Below are 26566 nucleotides of genomic sequence, written 5' to 3'. Positions count from 1 at the left end.
TACTTTTACGTTCTCATAGATTTTTTCCTGTCCAGTTTGTACTGCACAAAAATTTTATAATCACACTTTAACATTCTTTAAAAAAAAAGCCTTCAGTTTATTTTAAGTTACATAAAATCGTAAATCGTTAAAAATGTGTTTTCGCTTTTTAGCCTTTCTTTTTTTCTTTAATTTCGTGTTCTCAAATAAGTTTTCTCGCTCGCAAATGTCGAATAAATATTCTTGTTGCATTTAATTTTCAAATTCTTCCAGCAAACTTCAAACTCTAGCATTCCTCAAACATATTTCCTTTAAAAAGTACATTTACTAAAAACCTTGGGATACATTAAATAAATCTCGTATTTTAAAATAGTTTCCGCTTAGCAGTATTTTTCAAAATGAAATTAAATACAGAAAGAAAGCAAAGAGCGATAGAGGAAAAAAAAAAAAGAGATTCATTTATAAACTTAATCATTAGTTACAATTACATCAGAATATGTTATGCTGATAGCAGCTGATACAGTCACTTGGCATGAAAATAAAGCTAATTGTAGAGAATTACTTTTACATTCCTGGATAATTTTCTCTCCCAAGCTAATTTGTTTTATAAATGCATTTGACTCTAAAGTCCTCCAATTCCAAACTACTGTTGTAGTCCTGGGGGAAAAAAAAAGGTGAGGAGACGCATGTGTTTAATTTTTTTTTTAAGTGTGGGGAAATAACGTAGACTTGTCCTTCTGCATCACCAGGGCACCTCGATGGGAGGTCACCGTTGCCTTCTAAAAATTTCCTTAATAGGCAAATTTTGTCTAAAGATTCGGCAAAACTATCATCATTCGGTAAAATTTAGAGTTCTATTCAGCAAAATTATCATCATTCGGCGAAATTTGGAGTTCCATTCGGCAAAATTTGGATTTCCATTCGTCAAACTGAGAATTTCTGCACTCCAAAAAAATTAAAGTTCGGAGAGCCCCTGTGCACTCCTCTTGACTACACCACTTCTCCGGCCATCAGATCCCTTACATAAGGACACTTAAAGGCGTTCTAACATCTTTAGAATATGTTTTTGCGTTTGAATTTTCCAAACGATAATTGAGCATCAACATGAGGACGTAAGATAGCAAAACTAGCTACGCCCTGTTTTACAGAACGCATAATCAAACGCAATAGAATTTGGTTTAAGGGCTTGTACAATCTCTGGTCTTTGATGGCAAGCAACTACAACCAAAGTCACGTAATAAATTAAAAATAGTTGTCCTTAAAGACAGTTGAAAAAATGTAAGGAATCTTACCTCCCTAAGTACTTCTAAAGATCCGAAGCAGTTAGACTGATAAGAGTATCTCAGGTGGCGCTGCGCGTAGAATTCGAAAAATTGGGCATTCCGATCGTACGCAATCGTTCCGAAAACAAGAAAAGAAATTCAATCTTGGAACTTCCAGTTCATTAGTTCATAGCGAAGATATACAAGACTCATTCATTAGCGACTGTTCAAAATAAATTTATGCCACGAATTATCAGTTAAATATATTTCTTTAAATATCTTGGGCATAAAATTAGATAACGATGGCCATCGGACTTCTTTTGAGAAAAGTGGGGATTCATTTGACATTCTACTATCAGACAGATGACATCTAAAAATTTTAATGATTTGGAATAGTTGTTCATACTTTACATGACTTAAATTCAACGTGGGCGATTTTATCCGTAGTGTATAGGATAAAAAAAAAAAAAAAAAAGGAAGAAAAATGAATTACTGGCAAAACTAAGACTCGCAAAACTGGTTGGTGACAGTTGCTTGCTTTATCGAATCAATGCAGTACATAGCTTGGTGACTGATATTCCAATTAAAAGACTAATGTTCTCATTATTGTAGTTGTATTTTTGATTATTTAAAATCTTACATTCAATAAATTTAAAATTGCAGGTATTGCTTTGCATACAACATATGTTTAATTAATTAACTGACCGTAAAAGAATAGCTGGGAGTCTTTTCTTCCAGGAATTTAAGTCACCATCCGTGATAATATGCATACCATACCTGATATTTTAATGGAAAGAGCTGATAGTAGTAAATAATGTACTGCGGAGATTTCTAAAATTCGACGTTGTTGAGTAATTGTAAAGTAAATGAAGTAACTCCAGGATCTGATTAGGCAAATCCAAACAGGGATGCTTTCCAATACACCCCACGAAAAAGAGGGCCTTTAGAAATCTTAACATTGGAAAGTAATAACTTAAGTTCCACTTTATTAATTTCTTATTTTTTAAAAGGAAATGTTAACTATTCTACTCAAAAGTTAGTAGTTTCTTTCACTCAGAATATTTACTCACTTCTGCCACATGAGGCTAAGAAATTTACTATTTTAATCATAATTTTAGAAAGTTTCCCTAGACGAGCACTTAAGTTTCATTTTTATTAATTTTTATTTTTAAAAGGAAATATTAATTATTCTACTCAAAAGTTAGTAGTTTATTTTCTCTCAGAATATAAACCCACTTCTGGCACATGAGGCTAAGAAGCGTACTATTTTAATTATAATTTTTGAAAGTTTTCGTAGACGAGCACTTAAGTTTCATTTTTATTAATTTTTGTGTTTAAAAGGGAAATATTAAATATTCTACTCAAAAGCTAGTAGTTTGTTTTCACTCAGAATATTTACTCACTTTTGAGCCTACACATGAGACTAAGAAAATTGCTATTTTGATCATAATTTTGGAAAATTGCAGTAGACGAACACTCAAGTACGAGAAATCAAGTTTCCTTCTATTAATTTTTATTTTTTTAAAAGGAAAGTTTAACTGAATCGAAACATTTCTTCGATTAAAGAAAATTCTCTCCATTTTCATGGCATTCATTTTATCGAGAAAGCTAGGTACTTGATAACTGTAAAAATGCAAAGTTAAAAAATTTCTTTTAAAACAAATTTTTCGATTCAAAGAAGGTTCTCTCCATTTCCATGACATTCATTATGTCGAGAAAAATAGGTGCTTTTAAAATGTGAAAATGAAAAGTGAGAAATTCTTTTTTTTTCCCCAATTTAATACTCCATTTCCATGACATTTATTCTGTCGAGTTTAAACTGCAGATGCATTGATCTCCGATGCAATTTGGTTGCCGTGCACTGTAGTTGGCAATTAAGAAGTTATTGGTACCGTTTAGCCAAAAATAGTGCGTGTTCAAAGTGAAAATGCAAAGTTCAATATCACTTATCTTTCATCAGATTCTGCGAAAGACGTACATGAGGCCTGCATAAAGAGGACTTCATTTCACAACTTGCGAACCCACACAAAGGCCGGATATTCCTGACTGAGAATTCCTAACTCTGAGAAGAACAAAGAGGGTGGGCGGACGACCAGTTTCTTATCAGTCTCGAAAACAATTCTTTATCAGTAAAATTATACACTTAGAGAGAAACAAATGCCACACACGCATTCATTCTAAGTAACAAATGTTTGAGAAATGTATTTTAGAAATGACAGAATTCAATGTACAATGGGGGATGCTCTTTGTTGGTTTTTGAGTTTGTATGCAAGAATTTAATGATTGAAGTGACCAAAATACCTAAGTTGATAGCAAAAGCTATCACTGATGGGACGTGGAATGGATCAAACTTCTCTCTCATTTATTGTTCGATGTTCAATCGCGGATGCTCTTTGGTATTTTTGAATTTGTACGCAAAATTTAATAACTAAAATACCTAAGTTGATAGCAAAAGCTATGATTGATGGAACGTGAAATGGATCTAACTTCTCTCTCACTTATTGCTCAATGCTTAATCGAGGACGCTCTTCGGTGGTTTTGAGTTTGTATGCAAGATTTTAAAGATAGAAGTGACCAAAATGCCTAAATTGATAGCAAAAGCTAACATTGATGGAACGTCAGCACATGAAATGGATCAAACCTCTCTCTCATTTAATGTTCAATCGGTGATGCTCTTTGGTGGTTTTGAATTTGTATATGAGATTTTAATAAAGAGACCAAAATACCTATGTTGATAGCAAAAGTTATCATTGATGGAACGACGGTGCATGGAATGGATCAAACTTCGCTCTCAGTTAATTTTAATGTTCAATCGAGGATGTTCTTTTTGGTGGTTTTGAATTTATATGTAAGATTTTAATGATAGAAGTGACCAAAATACCTAAGTTGATAGCAAAAGCGATTATAAATGGAACCGTGTAATGGATCGAACTTCTCTCTCGTTTATTGTTCAATGTTCAATCGAGGATGCTCCTTGGTGATTTTTAATTTGTATGTAAGATTTTAATGATAGAAGTGACCAAAATGCCTAAGTTGACAGCAAAAGCTATCATTGATGGAACGACGGCTTTTGAATTTGTATATAAGACTTTAATGATAGAAGTGACCAAAATGCCAAAGTTGATACCAAAAGCTATCACTGATGGATGGAACAATGGCGGTTGGAATGGAATCAATCGGTAGCAGACGCTTACCCAATTGTAAGAGGACAAACCTTTTAGTACAAGTTCTGACTTAGGTTGATCTACCTTCATTGAATTTCCTAATAAGTTGTACATAAAAATGTAGATGAAAATTTTGTAAAGGCACCAACTTAAAAAAAAATCTGCTGAAAATTTGCAGCTTACTGCAAAATTTAAAGATACGAGCAGAAAATCAGCAGAATTACTCAATTATTGAAACTTCAAATCACGACAACCCTATGATTTGACCACTTTTGCTTGGACAACTTTATACCATCGCGTTTGTAATATTTTTTATCTACATTCTACATGACTAATGAGAAAACTCGATGAGAATAGGTCAACCTAAGTCGGAACTTAGATCATCTGTTCAAAATAACTCATCACGCCAAAAAATCTTCTTGATCTGTAAAAACTTTAAAAAATAGTGAAAAGTATAGGAAAATATTTAACTAACTAAACTTTTAACGAGGAAACTATTTCATTATTATCATTCCACAGCAGCCACGGGCGCTCCGAACTTGAATTTTTGGGTGGGCAAAAATTCTCAATTCGCTGAAAGGAACTCCAAATTTTACCAAATGATAAAATACAGGTATGCATACTTCTCAAGAAAAAAGACATTCGGCAGGAGTGCCCCCCTAAGAGCAAGGGCGCACCCCTTCAATATCGCAGAGACCCCCCAAAAGCAAGAGCCCACCCCTCCAAATGAGAAAAACCCCTCAAAACAACCCCTCTAAAAATTTCAATGGCGCAGTCCCCGCCATGACCCCTCCCTCCCCCCCCCGTCCGCAGGTGGGCACATTCGGGCTTATAAAAGTTGTACTTATGTCTCCAACTTTGCCGAATCGTGAGACAAAATTTGCCGAATACGGACATTTTTTGGGAGATCACAGTGAGTAAATGAGGGGGCCCCTGAAAAAAAAAAAAAAAGATGGCATTCAACTTTTAATCATGAGTCATTTTGTGACAGTCTCCATTTTTGGGATAACTTTCTTTCCTTTATCCGAATTAGTTATACATATTTTTTAACTTTCTACATCTTTTATTTGTTGCCTAGCTCGCGATTATTCTAGGAAATACATTTTCGGGCTTACTAAAATTGTAATTATGTCTCCAATTTGCCGAATCGTGAGACAAAATTTTTCGAATAAGGACATTTTTGGGAGATCACAGTGATCTTCCCAGTGAGTAAATGAGGGTGCCCCTGAAAAATAAAGATGACATTCAACTTTTAATCATGAGTCATTTTGTGACAGTCTCCTTTTTTGGGATAACCTTCTTTCCTTTAGCCGAATTGGTTAAACATATTTAACTTGCTACATGTTGCCTAGCTCGCGATTATTCTAGGAAATACATTTTTTAATTTTCGCGCCACAATTACGTTTCACACTAATAGTAACAGTTAGCCAGCCCTTCTAAGAAAATCGTGAATTTTTGCGAGTGAGTGAATGAATGGATCCACTTCCGCAAAGCAGGCATGCTTCGGGAACGAGGCGATTAAAAGTGAAACTGAAACGAGCGCCCTTTCACTTGAATGTCCCCCCACCTCCTGGAACATGGAATGTGATGTAGACAACGTTCCAATTATCACGAAACGTTCGGAAGTGGCCACAATCAAATGAACAAAAGGCTTGAGTTCGAAGTCACGTCAACAGGATGTAGTTAAAAGGACAATTTGAGACATCACTATTGGCAACGAGAACGCTAACAATGAACGCAGTTGGCCGAAATATGTCACTCCTCCGTATAGGAAGGCCAACGACCTAGATCGCAGTTCTGGAGACTCCATATACGGCGAGCCAACTTAATGAATGAACACGGAATCAAGGTCACTCTCTTTTCCCTCTCGATCCCAATCAAAATAACAAAAATCGAGACACCTTTGAGATTTCGTAACCATTCCTCAACCTATTCACTTCGTGTAAACGGTTAGAAGAAGAATGGGTTTTATGGCTGGTTTGTTGTGCTTTAACTTAAAATGCGTGAGTGCTTGCAAAACAGGCGCGTTTCTTGCATAGATAACGGATTTTCAGTCGCGCTATGCATGACATGCCTACAGACCTGCTGAAATTTACGCAAAATCTTCAGAAGGAAAAAAAATGTCGAACAGTTTTTCGAACCTAGTGAGTTAATGTGTATTTTTCTCTTATTGGACTTTCAAAAAAGATGCTGAAGCAAAATAAAGGAATTACGCAAGAAATACGTTCAGAACCAAGTAAACCTGCCTTATCGTATACCAAATCCAACGTTATCACAAGTCTTCACTTGTCCATTATTTAATCAAATTATTCACTAAATGTCAACGGTTTGGAGAAGAATCGCTAGTTTGGCGTTAACTTAACAGACCTGCTGAAATTTACGCGAAATCTTTAGAAGAAAAAAAAAAGTTATCAATTTTTCTTTTAGTCGCTAGTGAGTATATTAATCGCATGCATATTTTTCTTATTTTTGGTACTTCAAATAAAGAAGCTGGAAAACTAATTGAATTGCGGAAGAAATTCGTTCAAAACCAAGTGAACCTGCCTTTATTTATACCAAATCAAATAGAGTGCAATGAATTATTACAAGTCTTCGACTGTTCATTATTTCATGTCCATTATACAATTCCTCAACCTATTCATTTCGTATGAACTGTTAGAAGAATTCAGTTTATGGCTGATTTTATTTATTTATTTTATTATTATTATTATTATTTTTTTTTTTTTTTTGTGTGTTTTAATCAGGGCTGCATTCTTGAAGGGAAAATGACTGACTCCGACTTCGGGAATGCTTAATGCTTAGGTCTCCGACTCGGACTCTTCTACCTCAAAAGCAATCTAACAATGTCAAAAAAGTTCAGGTACGTTTCTGGAAAATAATGGTCAGCTAGTGAGCCTAATTTCTTCCAGGAACATGCATGGAAGGAAAAAAACAGAAAAGTTTCCCGTTAAAAGTCAGTAGCTTTCTGGAATAAATCAGAAACTTTCGAAAAAAAAAAAAAAATTAAATATGTTTATAATAATAGCTTGGCACCTTCCTGGTTTACGAGGGCGGCTGCTAAGGCATTTCAGCAAATATGACCGAATCTATTTGCCTGCAACTCTTGCAAAACTAGTGTCCAGAAACAGCACTTCGGCCTCGTTTGAGGCTCAGTCAATCAATCTGAAAAGGCCATAACAGAGCTGTAGTCGAAATACTCAATAAAGAATACGAGCATATCTTCGTAGCTAAAAATAATTTCACAACAGTGAGCACCCTACATTCATGCAACTTGTTGCAACTCAGGAAACTGTAAGCAAAAATACTTGTTTTTCGCAGAAAACTGGCGAAACCCCGCAAAATAACTTCGGGTAATAATCTTTAACTGTAAATAATCTGTGACGTTTCGGAATTTTCTTACAGTGAATTCCGCAGTCTTGCCAGAGCTGAGGACTCAGAGGGAGGGGGGGGGGGGGAGATGGCAGACTCGGACTCCTGCAATTTTAAAGATTCCGACTACTTCAACCCCAAAATCAGCCAAACTGAATTAATTCTGAAAACGATATTAAATCGATTTCTTTAAACTGTTACGCTTCATATTTCAATAAAATCTAGCAATCAAAGTTCTTTTAAAGGTAAAACATATAAATGCAATATTTCAGTATATTAGTACGCATATTTTAAACTATTGCCAAACTAAAAATTTAATAACAGCTATGAACAATGAGCTTGTGGTTTTTCTTATCAAATACAAAATTAATAATATTTTAAGAATTTTAAAAAAATCCTGAAGTTAAAAAGTAATTTGCCCACCAAACCAGAATTTTCTGTTTCATTTTATATTTATTTATTTGCCGACTCGGAATTTTTCTCCTATATTTCCTTAAAACAAAAAATGAAGAAATTACTCAAATTACTGTATTGATATGTATGATTTTTGACCAGAATAATAGTATTATGGTGATTGGAATAGAATTAAGGGGCGCAGAATGATGTTTAAGGGGGTCCGGGACACATTTTGAAAATTTTTTTATTATGTACTTTAGAGTTTTGAAATTTTTTGAACTGATTCATCATTTATTTAATAAGCAAAATCATAACATAAATATGAAAAAAAAATATTTTTTTATTTAAATTTAATTAGTTTTTTTCAAAAAAATGGGGTTGCTTTAAATTGCTATAACTCAAAATATTGTTGGTCAATTTTCAATTTTTTTTCAAAAAAGTATGCGCAAATATCTAAGCTTTAATTTTTATTCGGCGATTTTAAAAATATTGATTCAATAAAAAAAATAAAATAATAGAAGAAAAATTTCGAAAAATTCGAAGATACTTTTTTTAAAAAAATCATAATTTTTGCATTAAACGTTTTTTTCAAATTCGCCGAATAAAAATTAAAGTCAATTGCTTGAAAAAGATATGCTCCAAGTTTCATTACTTTATCTCTATCGGTTCCTGACTTATAAGAGTTTGAATGCAAGAAATCGGGAAAAATTGCATCAAGGAGAAAAACGCGTTTAAAGTTTTAAAGTTATGTACACATTCGTTAGATGCATGCAACAAAAATAACTATAACTTTCGTTCTATTTAAGGTAGAAGCAAGATTCAAACGTCCTCTTAAGCAGAAAAAAAAACGGAGCAATTTTTCAAGTTATAAAAAAAAAATGCAAAATTTGAGGATTTTTGTGTCCCAGACCCCCTTAATGGAGAAAGAGAGATTTTACTTTAATAGTTCAGGGAAAATATTATGCAAATTCCGTTTTGAACGTTATAAAATGCAAAATGCATGACGTCAAATGCATGATAATGACGAGTTCAGTGGCATTAATATCTCCTGGTTTCTTTTAAACTAATGCACTTCTATGAGTTGACTTAAAAATGTCTCATTCTAGAAACAATTGAATTGGCGGAGAAACATTATAAAAACTATTCGAGTCCAGTAAAGCTAATTATTATGAATGGTAAAATTGAAATTTTATACCAATTTCTTATAATACCGTTTTCTAAACAAAATGCAGGAAAAAATAATTAAAAATAACACCGCAGGTCTAATTTTCAATGTTCGCAAATCAAACTAGATGGAAACGATACAGAAAGGAATAATGCAATTTTCTTACAAGGCACACGCCAAAGGTAACCTTGACCTGAAATTTATTATAGATCCCACATAAAGAACGACGTACAATAAATCCGTCAGAAAGACCTTCAAGTAATATCATAACATAATTTCGCCTGCCACAAATGAAACCTTTTATCAATAATGTAGCAGTAAGTGTTGCGTTGGAACTGTAATGTAACTGTAACGAATCTCTTTGTTCCAGTCAGAAATTTATTTCATTTTGCAAATCAACACCAATTTTTCCTTTGATTTTAATGGTTTTCAAAAATATTTTCAAAATGATATAATGCATACCTACAAAACTCCTTTTATGCATACATTCTACGTTAAAAGTTTTTTTCAGATAAAGTTGTCAGACTTAATCCGCTATTTTGACCAGAAATAAAAAAGAATTATTTTTTATTCGCGAAATCCAAGGTCATTTTCAGGAGGACCCAAACAATTTGTGATAAAATATCAATTAATGAAAATTCATTTAAATTTTCCGTGTCATTTTAAAATCGATTTGTGACTTTGAAAATTTTAGAAGGACACTGAGCATGATGTCATAAGGCATGTAAGTTAGTGTCTTGTTTTTTCAGGGCTATTGCTTTCGGAAGTAAGTTTTTTTTTTTTAATGAAACAACGCTTACTTTGGGAGTACCTAAAACTAAAGGAATTTTAGCTAGCTGAAACTTGTCAAAAATTTAAATATCAAAAATGATATATTATGCCGAATTTTATCAGTGGCAAGAGATAAATTTTTCTTTACACTTTTACTATGGTAAACTTCAAATTTCTGTTAAGCGGAAACATTTTTGAATGTTGTCACCATGTGTGCAAAATTCCGTTTCATTATGACACTTCCTTCTTGGTGCGTCGATTTTTTTTTGTTATTTAGTGCATTTATACTTTCTACTGCTACTGAAAAATAGAAGGAAATGTTCTCCTATGATACGTAAAAATACCCTACAAAAACTCCTGCAGTTTGAGAGGGAAAAATCAAATTTATTAAGCCGCTATATGGCCCCTGAAAAACATGAGTGTAAAGTGTTTTTTGTCACAAAACACTGCGTTTCATATTTTGTTGAATATTAGTCGTACTGATGTTTTTTGTGATCGAATTGTTTCTTCATTCTCGTGATTTCCCCGAATATGAATGGGGGCTTATAGAAATCATATAAAAAGTTAGATTTCGTATTTTTTCGCTGAATTGTTTATTTGCTTCAGACTTTCAACATTTTTACTCTGCATCTTATATGTATCTAGGAGTAAGGGTTGCGAAAATATAGGTTTTTGCTGGTTAAACGGAAACACGCTGTATGCTTTGAATGTACTAGTAGGTAAAAATATACAAAAGCAACCTGTGTTTTATAGCTTTAAAATTTTTCGCTTTAATTTAACTTCAGTTTTTTTTTTTTTTTTTGTCACACCACATAATTTTTCATGTGACGGGAAATTTTGAAAGTGACCAATATGCATCATGCTGAAAAAACATTTGAACTACTTCTAATGACATAATATAGATCCTCAAATCGATTAATAATAAACATAACACTTAACTCTTTATCAATAATAATTGCAGCTATTTCGAAAGGTAACTTGGGTTTTTCCTCATCGTATTCGAATATTTACTAATTTATTTGCTTGATATTATACTCTTGTATATTTCTTTATCACTTTACTTTTTAACATTTACAGTAGACCCTCGTTTTATGCGGGGGGTTACGTTCTACGGAAATGCCACGTAAATAGAAACCGCGTCAATTGAGACCTAATAGTAGTGTTAAAATAGGGGTTAGGGGTAAAATACTTCATTCTAGTGAGGACTAATTGTATAATAAGTTTAATGTGTACTTATATCGGCTTTTATGCACAACATGCATAAAGAAAACATAATTTAATTTCGTGTTCTATTTATAAAGAGGAGCTCTGGCTGTGATAGTCTTTTGGCAGTTATTAAGAATTTTTCTCTGTAGTTCTTTGCAGAGCATTAACGCATCCATGGTCACTTATGCCATTTCCATGACAGAATCTTCCTTCACCAACAAATCAGAAAGATCATTTCTGTTGTCTAGGAATGGCTCACAATTTTCAAGGCGAACGTTTTTGGTTGTGCGTCACCGACGTCGGTATCCTCGTTGGTTTTGGTCTCCTTTGTCACTCCTAAAAGCTCTTCTTCCAGTGAGTTCTGAACTGTGTGAGTTTAAAGACTTTACTTCTGGAAAGATCTCTGGAACCAAACGCATAAAATGCCCCAAGTTCCGTTATTAGCACGCCAAATTGCAGTTATTACGTGTAATCTGAAATCTTTAGGAGTTCGGATTTTGAAAGAGAGGAAAATGTTATATGTTTGCATTGCCGCATCCGCGTAAAATAAAATAAAGGTGTCAAATCTTAAACCGCGTATAATCGAAACCGCGTAAAATAAACCCGCGTATATAAAATGAGTCTACTGTATTTTCTTTTATTTTCTTCTTTGCTTTAGGTTTACGCTACGATTCTCAAACTTATTTTTACTTTAAGCTTTAGCAATGCATCTAAAGCTAATTAAAAAAATAAAATTAGATGTGTCTGCTTTACTTGGTAATTGTGGTTAACTAGTATTTAAAAATTCAATCGATGATATTTTTCATGAATCATTTGTCATTACATTCTAATGATAAAATTTCAAAATTTCTGCAACTAAATTTGAGTTTTGTATTTCAGCAGTAGCAATAAGTTTCATAACATGAGTTCAAAATTTCTCTACCGTAAGAAATTAACGGCGACCAAAATACAGCAGTTCTGAAGCGCCTTTATCTATTAAAGTCAATAAACCACACGGGAAAATTTGATAAGGCGAAATAGATGATAACACAAACTTAGCGTTACATATCTCCTTTCTCAATTCCAACGTTTAAAACTTAAGGTTTGTTTCTGTCTTCTCGACTAGTGCACGAAAGAAAAATTTTCGTCTGCGACGTAATTTTAAATATATTAGATTCGTTGTAGTTTACTCAATATCCTCATAGTTTGACTGAAATGTGCAGAGGCGTGCACAGAAATTTTTGGGGCCTGTCACAAATAACTTTACGGGCCTCCCTCCAAATTATTTACCCCCACATCCCTACATATATTTCACCCCTCAATTTTAAAATCTCGGACCCCCTTCAAGCTCGGGTCCGGGCCAACAGGTGTTAATTCTCCCCCCCCCCCTCCTCCTGCGCACGCCCCTGGAAATATGACTTGTGACGATCAAATAACCAAAATAACTTACCCGACAACAGAAGCGACACAACTCAAAAAATGAAAAAAAAAAAAAAAAACTATACTAATTTGATTTAAAATCAAAATTTAATGCTCTTCCCTCACACGAGAGTTAGTAATGTAATGGTATAAGTTTTAAAAACTCATTGTAATTATCCTCACATACTTTTTCTAGCAGAAAGATTTTGTAACACTTTAATTTAAAAAAGAAAGGAAATCGTGCTAGCAAGCCACGATTTGCAAAGGATGTTTTCAAAGCCATTTAGCGCAAGAAAGAAATCCTGAAAGCAAACACATGGCAATCATTTTAAATAACACCCTTCTTCATGCATAAAAAGCCACAAAACTCATTCATATATTTCATTCATGGAAATTCGCATTCATTTTTATACGTACGTGAAAGAGTTAATCTTTCTCTTTTTTAGTCAACCTCTTATTTAGCGTTCAAAAATAAATTCCAACCGTAATAACTAAGTCTCTGGGTCATTTTCGGCGAATTTCTCCCATTTGAATAGCGGGTAATAATAGGATACAGTAACGGTGGCTTCTTTCTTTTCTTCTAATATCTCTACGTTCCCTTCTTAAACACACCCTGCATAAATGCGCACTTTTGAATCACCCTGAACATGGTGATTCAAAAGAAATAGTGAGTTTCATACTACCGATTTGGGAGCATTATACCTACAGCTTTCTGCAGGGGCGGACTGGGTCCTGCAAGAGGGCGCCAACCTTGGCCACAAAGGGCGCAAAGAAAGAAAAAGTGCAAAAAAAAAAAAAAAAAAAAAAAAAAAAAAAAAACAACGATACACAGGTTTACAAGTTAAAAGAAAAGAAAAAAAGCGAAGTGAAGTCGCACGGGTTTGTGAACGAAAAAAAAAAAAAAGAAACAGGTGTTCAGTCTTGAGGGCGCAACGGCCCGCGGGCCGATGGTGCAGTCCGTCCCTGGCTTTCTGGTGGAGTTAGAATGAAAGGGCTAGTTGTAAAGTTTCAATCCGCTACTGCTAAACATCCCGTCATCAGGGCGGTATTCTGGGGGTTGGGTTTTTGGGGTTCTTCAAATCCCCTCCGAAATTTTGCAAAACTGTTCCAAAAAGCGCCTTTTATTACCTATTTTGCTGTAAAAATTATTATTGCTATTTTATTTCTTATTATTTATTTTTCAATCTCATTTGAAAAATAAAATAATTGTTGTTGAAGAATTGTACTAATTCTGTTTTATCTACAGTATTTATTTTTATTGTAGTTATGGAGAACATCATTTCTTACAAAACAATTCAGCGTTTACTTCAGATTTTGAATACTTAATTATGTTAGTTTATGAAGTGTTCTTGATAGGCCGTCAAGGCAACGGCGATTAAGCACATTATGCTTGCCCCCCTCCTACCCCCAGATCTAACATCGTAAGATTTTTTTTCTTGTGGATATGTAAAGGATACTGAATTTGTACCACAATTATCTGATACTCTTGAGGAAAAATCGAATCACAGCAGCAACCGCTTCTGCGGCTGCGAAAACGCTCACTACAACGTATATGGCAGGAGTTTTAATTGGAATATTGTTTGCAGGGGTGCTCAGAACTTAAATTTTTGAGAAGGTGGAAATTCTCAATTTGTCGAATGGAACTCCAAATTTCGACTAATGATGACAATTACACTTTTGTTCATATTTAAGCCATTGATACAATTAAAGAGCGTGTATTTTTTTTCATAATACGAACGATTACGTTGTAAACAGTACTATATTTTTTGCCATGTTTCTCATGACATCAGATGTAAGTGGATATTTTATTTATTTCATTTTAAAGATTTATTCTTGTTTCTTCCTTTTTTTTCCAGTTTGAATAAAGTTAAAAAATTTAGGGATTTTTGTAGGTGGTTAAATTCGAAATCTATATGTTTTCCAGAATGTCATTTTCCTCTGGTTAAACAAATTAAATTTTGGATTTTTTTTGGGTGATCCTGAAATTAAAATTGCTCTCTATTGTTTTACTAAATCTTATCCGCAATTGGTTGATTAATTTGCGAAAGTACAGAAATCATGACGTCAGAAACTGTTTTATATTTATAACAGAACAAACTTAATTGTTATCTGAATAGAAGTTGCAAATTTTGGAGCAAACCAACTGCAATACGTCAGATACCATTTGTGGTTTCTCTCTGCCAATGAAAAATAAGCATTGCTTCAGACAATAATTAGAGTAAATGCAACCTTTGATCAAACCACTGAACGGCTTTTAAACGTAAAATTAGAAATTAACTCAAAAGCTTGTAAATATTTGATTTGCCATTGGCAGACCGGATTTGGCTTTTTTGGAATGTTAATTTAAATGACATTTTTGTTTAGAATCGCTTGCTCTATCTGGGGTTCTTTGATCTACAGGTATTCGTTAGAGTGACGTCAGTGATTTAAGAGTGCATGATTTAATCTAACGGATTTGTTTCATTAGGTCGCTTTCTTTTCTTCACTCTCCCTTGGAGTTAATAACATTTTCCCGCTCTGAATCATTTTTCTTGGAATATGAGTGATATTTTCTGTGTCAAACGCAAAAGTGGCACTGTCGTTAATTGCGGTAGCGGTTAAACGAATGAATCAACGTTTGGTAAAAAACTGTAATTATATTCTAGCTCCGGTATAATATAGAATATGTACCGCAATGTTCTTGATTACACGAAAGATTACTGTTGGAAAATTATTGGGTGAAATTAGTGAAAATGATTGAGAATTCAAATTAGCGTTTGCGCTGAATATGTATGCTTAGCTTTTATGTAATCTATCAGCTATGAACAGAGATTGACAAAAACTAAAAGATTTGGAGCAAGCAATTTTTTCTTTAAATTTTGGACGTTTTATTTTTCAGAGTTTATAGGAAAATTCAGAGTAACAAGAAACAAGGCTTATGAAAGAGCTAGTCTCAAGGCATTACTTGTTTCAGTTGCCCGGGTGACCAGGCCACCAGGTTTTGTCAGACCCTGAGACCCTGGCAATGAATGGACACGAGGAAAATAATCGAAATATCCTTATCGAGTTAGACGAACTTGCATTGTCAAGACTCGACAAATACAGTCTAGTCTAGTAACTCAAGATTTTATAATTAAAAAAAAGAGAGAGAGATAAGAGCGTCATTACTGTAGGTTCCTCGCTAAGCTTTTTCTACAAAGTTTCGAATGATTACAATAAAAAAGAAGGATACCATCCGCCTCACACTCTGTTCTATTATTTCATGAGATAGAAGAATCACGAGCAGGTTTTAACAGCAAAGCAAACCATATGACAGCACTAAAACGGTACTGTTCGACCATGTTTGCCCCCGTGGAAAATTGCCCCCTCCCCCCCCCAAGCATCGAAAAAAGATGATTCTGTCTGGTTTCGGAATGAGTCAATCAGTTCAACAAAAAAAAAAAAGAAAAAAAAAATGTGATGCGTGTGTTTCGCTCATTTCGAAGTGTGTCTTCGAATTCAGCAAGGTGGAATCAGGCATCCCTGCAAATTAATAGATGCGTCCACCTATAAACCGGATGTTTGCTTTTCCATCTCATCGGTGGTGGAAGATCAACACTGAAAACAATGTCAAACATCTCCAGACATTTAATGAAACGGATAGTTTATACAGTCGAACTTACTTATAACGAGTGCGAAGGGACCACGATATTTGCTCGTTATAAACGAGTGCTCGTAAAAAACTGGTTTGTAAAAGGGAAAAAAATGTAATAGTTATTTTTATATTTCTGTACAGTACTAAAGAGGTTAGTTCTTTGCTTTGTCTTATTGTCTCTTTTTTGTTGTTTTCGATGAACGTGTGGCCCGAAAAACATCGTCATTTGCGTCCGTGGCTTCGAAATAGTTAAGAGTTTTTCTGCACTTGAGAAGCCATTGAGTATTTCGAGGGCTGTTGAATTGTTCTCAGGATATATGCTTATTTATAACTTTCGGCTGAATTCAAAACGTTTATAGAACTTTCCAAAAATCGTACCTTTTCTGAGGTGGAAATGAACTGAAATTTTATGAAATGCAAAAATTTTGCTCGCTTTAAGCGGAGTTTGCTCGCTAAAAGAAAGTTATGTTTTCATAGACTTAACATTGTACCAATCAAATCTGTTTGATTTCTTCGTGAAATCCGAGTTCTCGTTAAATCAGGGCTCGCTATAAACGAGTTCGACTGTAATGCTAATGTAGTCGGAATATGAACAGGAAAACTTCAAGGTGCCTAGTAAACTTACAAGCTACGAAAAGCTGCTCTCTGGTTTATTATACAAGATCTTAAATTTTTCACACTGATTCGACTTTTTGGCACTAAGAGAAACTATAAATCTCAACGACAGAATCTGCTTTATTTTTCGTGAGAATTTGTATAAATGATACGTTATTTTTTGCAGGAACAAAATTTTCCGTTCGGAAAATTTCAGTTGATTGACTAAAAATAGAATCTTATACCCAAAGCTCTCCCTCATTGACAAGATCTAAAACTAAAGCTTTTTTCTAGATTCAGTCCGTAACTTTTTCAGAAATTACATCATTCTGAGGTCAATCCAAATTCAGAGGAATCCACTTCAAAAGCTACGCCATTTTTTGCAGCAACGAAACTTTCCTTGTGGAAAATTTCAATTGATTGAAATGGTGTTGACTTAAAATTGAACCTTATATCCAAAACTCACTCTTCTACTAGATCAAGAATTACAGCATTTTTCTGGATTCAGTCCGTAAATTTAAAGAAGAGAAATTACATAATTCTCAGCTAGCTGATATTTGCATCTAATTTTCTGACGCAAGCAACATATTTTACTGACAGTCCTGAATAAAACAGTAAAGCAAATAAGGTCCGTTCGGAAACGGTTTGTGTCGTGAGTGACGTCATTTCACATCCTCATTCCATTCGCGAAAATGGTGTCAATCCGGAATAGGTTTCACACCAACAAAATCCGAAACATGAATGGCAGTAATTATTATAAAGGAATTGGTAGATTTTTCTGGAAAAAAGGAATCTACAGGAACGAAAAAAAAGGACAAATTTTTACGTCGCATTGTCAAAAGCATAAAACTCATTCTTTCGTGATCGGTGCTGTCAACACACACAGCGTCCTTCCTAACTCTTCTACGAACATGAAGAAGCATTGTTCGTCACCTAAAAACTTTTCGATTTTCCATTCTCTCCGTTTTCATTCCGCATAACAAATTGCGGTAGTGCGTAAAATATTTTTCTGGTGTCAAAAATGAGAAAAAAATGGTGGATAAATATTTTAAAGAAAACTGAGAAAATGTTTTTAGAAGCGGAAAAGAGTAAAATTATTCGGAGGTAACGCAATTTGAGCAATGAAAGATGTTTTCCGTTTACGGAAGAGGAAAGATGAGAAATGGTTAAAAATAAATGACGGCTTGAAATGCGTACACATTGATCGGAATTGATAAAGGGCAATGCAATAATCGGAAAGACAAACGTGTATAAATCCTTTTCGAGGATATTGAAGACAAAATTTCACCAACAGCGTGTTTTTTTTTCCAGCTTGTTTGGTATACATATAAAAATTAAAGCATATTTCAGGAAATATATATCGTGCTTGAAAAGAGAGTTTCAGTGTCACCACATCTGATCCCTCCCCCTTCAACTATGCACAGAGTTGTACGATATCCACATTGAAATCTTGAATCCTTTTCGAGAATATTTAAGATTAAATTTCATCAACACAATGTTCTTTTCCTGTTTGCTATACATATTAATGTTACAGCATATTTCAGTAAGCATACATTGTCGTTCAATAGAGAGTTTCAGTTTCGCAACATCCCTTCATCACTGGACGTATGTTATCCACACTTTTAATGAAGTTTCATCCTATCCATTGTTCGTCCATAAAGATTTTTCAACTATAGTTTGAACATTTTTTTGAATTCTATACTTTGTTCACCGAATAGATAAACCAAAAGAGAACAAATGAGTTGCCAGAAGGTTTGCTACTTTTAGGGATTTCCTCTGCAATAAAAAAAACTAAACCAATATTTGGTGTTTGCTTGCGCTGGTATTCTATTGTTCACGACAAACACGTGCTTGTCGCCTCAAAATTGGCATTCTTTTTATTTGCGTTCAGTCTATTTTTCCCGGGATCGCATTAGAGCAGAGGTCTAAAACCTTTTTTACTCAAGAGCCACACAGCAAATTTTGGAAGCGAGGAGGGTCAACAAAATCCAAAAATATTTCAGCTTGTGGAAAAATTCTTTTTTACAATATTAACGGTTAACATAAGCCACTTTAAAGGATTTTAAGCTTCGCCGGTGAATTCCTGTGAACAAATGAGCCTGTAACAAAACTAAATTGGAAGCTTCAATTCAATTCATAGCTCCTTGGGTCTCTTAAAAGCAGGAAAACGTCCTTATAACAAATACAACAAACTGAGATTTTTTGGGCTAGAAACCACTCTTTAAGCAGAAGCATAATTCATTTTGAAAACTAAGAATTACTTAAAACTGAAAAGAACCGAACTGTCATTATGTCAGCGAAGCTTCAACTGAAAATGCTAATGACAGTTTTAATGTTTATCATCTTCTACATAAAAAAAAGGTTTGATGTAGCAATAAAAGATGATGCTGCTATCAAAATATAAAAAACAGGAGAAAAGCGAAGAATAACCCGGGAACGGGAAATTTTAGATACTGATATATGTAAGTATACAGGAGAAGACTTATTTGCAACAACCTTCGCAGCAGGGGAAAATTCTGTCTGTGCTAGTGCTAAGTGAAAAAATTAAAGATTGAAATGTAATTTTTTCCGAAGTCAATATCTTGTTCAATCACTGAAATGAATTTTTGGGATTATTTAGAATTTTTTGCTTGATGCTACTTGCAAGGCTTTCATCTATTTAGTATGTTTTTAATAGAAAAAAATTGATATTCCTGAGTCTCCCTCTTCCCATATGTTTCGAACTTTTGGATACTGTGAACCACATAAACCGTGTTAACATCCTCTTGCAACGTAGGCAAAAATAGTCTGCTTTCTCCGATTCGTTTTGGTTCATTATTTTTTATTGATTTTGTTTTTAGCATGCTAGGGAATTTTCTGCCGATCCAAGCTTGGCACCCGGGCCATGCAATTGCCACACTTGATCTATCACAGCACAGCAACAACCAGATGCAGAAATTTTAATGTAATCAATTAGACAACGCAATGACTTGGTTTCAGCGGGAGTTTCATCTCGTGAGTCGACAAAAGCAATTTTGTTCAACTAAATAAATAAAATTGTGTCTTTTTTGTACTTAAAAAATTATATCATGCCAAATAAGGCCACCTTTAGGTTCATGGCCTTATATCTCACTCATGTACAGTTCAATTGGATCCAACTTTTGCACATTCATCAGCTGACTCATACAAAAAAAAAAAAAAAAAAATGCGAGCAGTTAATATGCGAGCACTCAATTATGTTTGTCAGCAGTTTTACCAAAGGAAGGCAATTTGGTCTTACTGGGAACATGGGTCTCTAAAGTCAATACTGGGCAAGGATTACTCCACAAAGGGTTGAAGACAAAAAATACATTCAAAAAAAAAAAAAAATTTGAATTCTGACATCGTGAATTCAAATTGTGTATTTCGCAATCACGAGTGTGTGTATGTAGGCGTGTGTGTGGGGGGGGGGGTATGTGTGTGTGCAGGGGGTATGTGTATGTGTTTAGGCATGTGTGTTTGTGTCTGTGTGCAGGCATAAGTGTGTGGGTAGTTGTGTGTATGAATGTGTATGTGTTGGGGGGTGGTATGTGTGTGTAGGCATATGTATTTGTGTCTGTGTGCAGGCATGAATGTGTGAGTAGTTGTGTGTTTGTGTGTGTGTATGTGTAGGTGTCTGTATGTATGATTGTGTGTGTGTGTTTGTGTATATGTGCTTGTGTATATATGTGTGTTTGTGTATATGTGCTTGTGTATATATGTGTGTGCGTGTGTGTAGTTGTGTATGGATGCGCGTGTGTGTTGGATTGGATGCAACCTGTAGACGGTTTTCGCTACAGGAGCAGCATCGTGAGGACCCGGTCGACGGTGATGCTGCAGAGGGTGGCGGTGGGAAAATAAAATCATAGGACATCAAAACAGTCAAATGAAAGCAATAAGCAATCGTGATTGCTCAAAAAAAAAAGAAAAAAACCACGCACACACAAAAAGTGCAATAAAAAAAAAATTGAAAACTTCTTTATTTTCAATATAAAAACAAGTAAAACCACGTTTGATAACCTTAAATCTTTATCAAAAGTTCCATATTTACTTCAAGGGAAAAGAAAAAGATCATTCGGCACATTCTGAGCCCTGGTAATTCGTCATTTGCTGTTGTTTTTTTTTTTTTTTTGGTCTCTCCTGCGTACAGTTTGGATACGTATGTGCAGCAAATGCAGCACGGGATCTTATCATATACCCGAGCCTCCGGTGTCCTAATAAGGTCAACCATTGCGTTATTGGGCTACAATCTACTTTTCTAGGTTTTCAAAACACAGGAAAAAACGACAGTACACAGTCACATTTTTCTTTTTGAATTAACTACATAAACTAGGCCTCAAGAACAATCAACAACTTCTTTTGCACTGGTAAACTACAGTGAACTACGAAGGAACAAAACGTACTGTGAAATAAGATGAGGTAGTATTGACAACACTCTTCTATACTTGCACTGCTGCCTGGTGATAACAAACTGCTTGTTGATAACGTTTCATTATCAGTTAGGTTTTCTGATTACGATGAAGTCACGATCTAGCAAATTTTTCTCATACTACTTCAAAAATTGGGCGTTGGCCTAATTTGGCTTTACCCTAAATAAGAACCCTTCATAAAAAATGCATGCCTGCTTTCATCGCTTGCAAAATTCTAAAACACTTATGTGTGTGTGATTTTTTTCTTTTTTTTTGTCTATTTCTGGGTAGTAGCAAACGGCTGAAATAGTCTTTCCAATTCCAACTTATCACAGTCTATTTTACATAATTCTATTATATTACACTTTACCAGTGATTTCAGTTTTTAATATTTATAATATGCTAAAGAACTTATCACGTAATCTGAACCGTATTTTCCCTGCATAATCTTACAGCAAACATCTCATATAACCATGTATTTTTTTAGCTGTTATCATAAACATTTGTGTCAGATGAACCAAATGTTTGTTTAAAACAAATAAAGAATCCAATAAAACTGAAAACTTACCGTAGGCGTCATTTCTTTTCCAATTGATAATTTCCGTTTGGTGCCTTTAAGTTATAGACCATGTTGATTCAATTCTTGGAGTCATCATACTTTCTCTCATAGGATTCAATTTTTTTTTTTCTAGATCCATCTCATACTCTATAACGCAAAATGCGATTCGTAGTTGGTGGTTGGCCAGTCACCTCTCAAAAGCGAAAAACAGCCTGAAACGAAAGCAAGCATTTCTCGAATTAAAATGGAAATATGAACTTCTAAAGCACATTTTATCTTCAAGAGCATTTCAAGCTGAAAATAAAACCGTGAATTTTAAATGACTAAAAAAATCTTACCAGACACTCAAAAGCCTTCATCTTCGTAATTTCGTCCATTTTCATTCATTAGATAATGCCGTTCAAACTTTCAGGTCATTCCATGTTAAATGACAATCGATTTTTGTACGTCGTAATTCGCTAGAGAATAATAATAATAGAATTTCATTAACGTTGATTGAAATAGTACGTTAATGGAAAAATATAATAAAGTAGTATCTCTCCATTAATGTGTGGAGACATTTGATTCTAATTTTCTGTTGAGCTATATTATATTACTTAGTGCTACTGAGAAAAAACGGGATCGCAATCCACCATGCGTTTCGACCTATATCACTACTCCAGGGGAAATATCTACAGAGAAATTATTCCCTTTTTCAACCTTAAGAAAAATTGAGTAAACCTATCATTTTCTTCATTTTTACTCTCTTTAGCACAATTAATCATTGGCGATCATTGGTGTTACAGATTTATTTGAGAGGATTAACTAAACTACAGAACCTATGTTCCAATAATGAACCTCTTGAAAAGGAAAGCATTGCTATAATTGTAATTTTCATTTTTAATTTAAATCTTTTCGAAAGCAACAAGATTTGCAACAGTAATCTATTTTTGTCTAAGACCATTCAGATTACGTGCACCCGTATTCCTAATAATGTCTCTGTTTTATGCATTTCAAATGCTATCTTCTATGAATATATTTATGTGTCTTATTTGTATTTGTATTGTGCACAAAATGAAAAAAAAATATATTCAAAGATTTTTTTTTTTTTTTGTAATTCATAAATTTATGAATAAATAATTTTTTTTGTATCTTTCAAATACTAATTTTGGAACTAAAAAAATTCGCACACACGTATTACATTACTGTTTTTAACAGTTATCAAAACACTGTTGATTTGAAGTCTTACCTTGCTTTCTCCAATTACACAGGTCTGCAGCCTTGATTCAGTAAGTCAAATGGTCACGTGATTGCGATCACAAATGCTTTCCTATTTGACAGCGTAAAAGTAACCCTAATTCTCATTCTAGTTTTAACACCTGGGGTGATTCACTTCAACTGGGGTTTGAATTAGAAGAAAATCAAACTTACAGATTCTATTTCTCTCAGGTAATATGAAAATATTATTAAACATTTTAAACCTATCAGTCCCCAATTTTTTTTTCTTCTGCTAACATGAAGGGGGAAAAAAAAGGAAGAAATATATGACTTACTAGATTGCTCCAGTAGGTATACACATATCAATTTTGTGTGCAAGAAAAACGAAAAATCCAACAGTCGAAAATTTTGACTTTGTGTTTTTCACTTGTAGCTACTAGATATTTTAGCAGGGCAGATGAAAGGCCATGTCAACCTAGTCGGAAACTAGGGGTCCGGCTCGGAAAGGAGCATCATAAATTTAAAAAGTTTTATAGGTTTAGAGAGGCCCGGAGACCAAATTGACAAGGTGCCCGCCTTGGCTCTCGATGGCCCTGTGTTTGATCTGATGTGAGAGTATTATTTCCATGTTTCAAGATTAATATATTATGCTTCTCTCAGTCGTCAATCTTAAAAAGAAATTTGCTAATTAGAATTCATCAAAAATAAAGGCTTATTATGGATAATAATCTTTGTTGAATTCCGCAGGAAGTTATTTTCCATTGCCTTGTAAAAGATTAAAGTGGATTCTAATCAATTTCAAGTTCCTTTGCCGCTTTTGAGTAATTAGCTAATCAGAATTTGAATGCTGGGATTGTTCAGTTTAAGTACTGAAGCACTAGTTTTTATTTTTCAGTGGTTTCAATTTTCATATCACAATATTAATTAATCCCTTTCAACTTTTAAAAGTAGACAATATTGTAAAATTATCTTTTGCAGTTTCAAGAAGAAAAAAAAATGATAAAAATTATCGCATCTGAATCTTCTGTAGATGTTTCGGACGAAGTTTTCTCCAATGGACAGTTTCCTATTTAAATCTCTGCTGTGATAAATTATATTATATACCATCAATTACTCATGTGGTTGCGTTTCTAAGTCAATTATTTGTTGGTTTGAACCTGCTGACATCGGAGCCTTTGTTTTCACTCATTGTACTGCTATGTGCTATTAATTAATACGCTGATTGTTACATTGTATTTTTCTAACGTTCTTAGTTTACGAACTGTCATGGCTGTGAAGTACATGTCTGATCCTTTAAGCTTTTGTTTGCAATACTTTTAAAAATGAATGGTGAAATACATGTCATTAATACATTAAAATAATGTGCTAAATCAGTACCAAAGATTATTACGCTATTTGTTATCAAATAATTCTTGGTATTAAAGCTCTTTGTTTGTGGAGTGCTTTGTTGAGTATAAAGACTATACGTAAATTCTTTTTTGGTTTGGAATTTTCGACATATACTCAGTGAGAAGCAAAGGGATGTAAGCGCCAAAATTAAAAATTTGGAGATAACCAGTACAAATGGAAAGTGAACCTATCCACTGTCTTGGGGGAAGAGATGGTACTAATAACCCTGGTAGGTGCTACTGTACAGCATGATTTAGAAAAACTTATCAATGAAAGCCTACATACGACCGCAACTTGAAACGCGTTTTACTCAAAACTTGATAATGTCTACTTACATCCCTTTGCCGCATATAAGATTTGTTTCATGATATTAAATGTGTGGTGAAATGAAAGTCATTTATGCCAGTAATATACTGATTTTGAATCTGTACCAATAACTATAACGTGAATGTTTATAACATTGTAGTGCATAATCCTTGGTTTATAGAGCATCATGCTTGTAAAGTGTATGTCTAATTTTTAAGTTGGTTAAAAGTATTTATGACTTTTAGATTCCTCTTTTTTTTTTTTTTTACTTAACTTTTACTTTATTTAACTTTTGTATTTCCTACTTTATTTCATTATAGTCGTGATTCATAGTTTATTCGTATGCCGTGTTTATCTAACAGCATTATGTCCATATTTCGGTCTACTATTCTGAAAGTTTTAAACTCGAAGAAATCTCTTTTCGTATAAACTGCATTTTGCTTCAAATTTAGTAGCAGCTCCATTACCTTCCTTACAAAAATTATGAGTCTCACTTATTCATTTATCTTCTTTTAATATTTTCGCCCATCGCGTACTTATAAGTGTATGCAATTTATACATTAAGAGATATTTCGCACATCCAGTTCAATACCACCATAGTGAAAATTTTTAATGTTTAGTTTGATGGCGATATTGCAGTGCTAACATATTGAACTTTGAAACAAAATGCAGCCAAAAGTGATCTGTTAAATCACAATCACATATGGTTGTATTTCATTTCAACACGATAGCACTGTAATACTGCTATAAAATTAAAGATTTGCACTTTTTGCGGTGTTGAACTGGATATATGATTTTTTCATATGATATTAATGATATAATATCTTTGAGTTTTAGGAATGCAATTTTTTCTTCTTTTCCTAAAGGGGTACGTCCCTTTAAGGTACATCCTTTACGTACATGTCTTCCCTGGCTACATCCCTAGAAACCTTATTGCATCGAAATTAGAGTCTGCTTCTTTAAAAATTATGAAAATAATAATTCTTAAAAAATTACTAGTACTGTAACATTTTACAGTAATAGTTACTGGCAACATGGATGCCAGTAACAATTACCGTAAATTTTCCGGAAAATTTTTAACAGTGAGGGTTTCTGAAACGAAATAGTTAATGCTACGTTGATGACATTTGTGTCACAACAACAGTTGTCTAAGTCAATTTCCAAAAATTTCGTGAAGTCGAGTTTTCCAACTTTGTCTTTATAAAAAGGACATAATTTGCAAGGGAGCTCAGCTTTCGTATTACTTTTCCATTTTATGTGATTAAAAAAAATAAATAAAATAAAAAATAAAAAAAAAAAACAAGGAAAACGAAAACCATAAACTGCCTACATTCTCATCATATTACTGGATAGTGCTGGTTTTACTGTTAATATAATTGTTGGTTCTTTTTTTCTTCAAGGAGAACCTTCCTCGAGGTAGTCGGAGGTGTTTCAACACTGATGCTCTTTACAAGTGAACTTTTTGAAGCAGCAAGTCATTCCTTAGTATCTAAAAATTTTTGTTTTAGATTTTTTTCTCTTATCTTACTTCAGTAATTCTGTTACAAACACACTTCTTGGATTTCCGGTGAAAATAAAGAATTTTTTTTTACAAGTGGCGGAATTTCCGATTTTACCATTTTATTGATGCTTGAAGGACGTCAAGCACGCGTTTCGTCAAATATCTCTAAAACTCAGTTTTTTTTAGACTGCCCACGGCAGTCATTACTCTCACACGCTTTGTCGTTAAATTGATTTTTATAAGTAATAGCTAGGGACACCCCGATGGGAGGTCACTGTATGGTCTTCCAAA

General features: G+C 33.9%; 1 long non-coding RNA gene across 1 annotated transcript in view; it reads right to left on the bottom strand.

The window, feature by feature from the left end:
* LOC129231846 (uncharacterized) overlaps window positions 1-26566 on the bottom strand; it is a 46092-nt gene that overhangs the window by 18533 nt on the left and 993 nt on the right. Inside the window, exons 2-3 of the long non-coding RNA XR_008581306.1 lie at window positions 22221-22340; window positions 21892-22094 (exon numbers count right to left, since the gene is read on the bottom strand). This is a non-coding gene — a long non-coding RNA (uncharacterized LOC129231846). The remainder of the gene's footprint in view (window positions 1-21891; window positions 22095-22220; window positions 22341-26566) is intronic.

The sequence above is a fragment of the Uloborus diversus genome, chromosome 10 (genome assembly GCF_026930045.1).
Source record: "Uloborus diversus isolate 005 chromosome 10, Udiv.v.3.1, whole genome shotgun sequence".
Lineage (NCBI taxonomy): Eukaryota > Metazoa > Arthropoda > Arachnida > Araneae > Uloboridae > Uloborus > Uloborus diversus.
The sequence above is the reverse complement of the archived record's forward strand: the minus strand, read 5'-3'. Positions and strand labels throughout refer to the sequence as shown.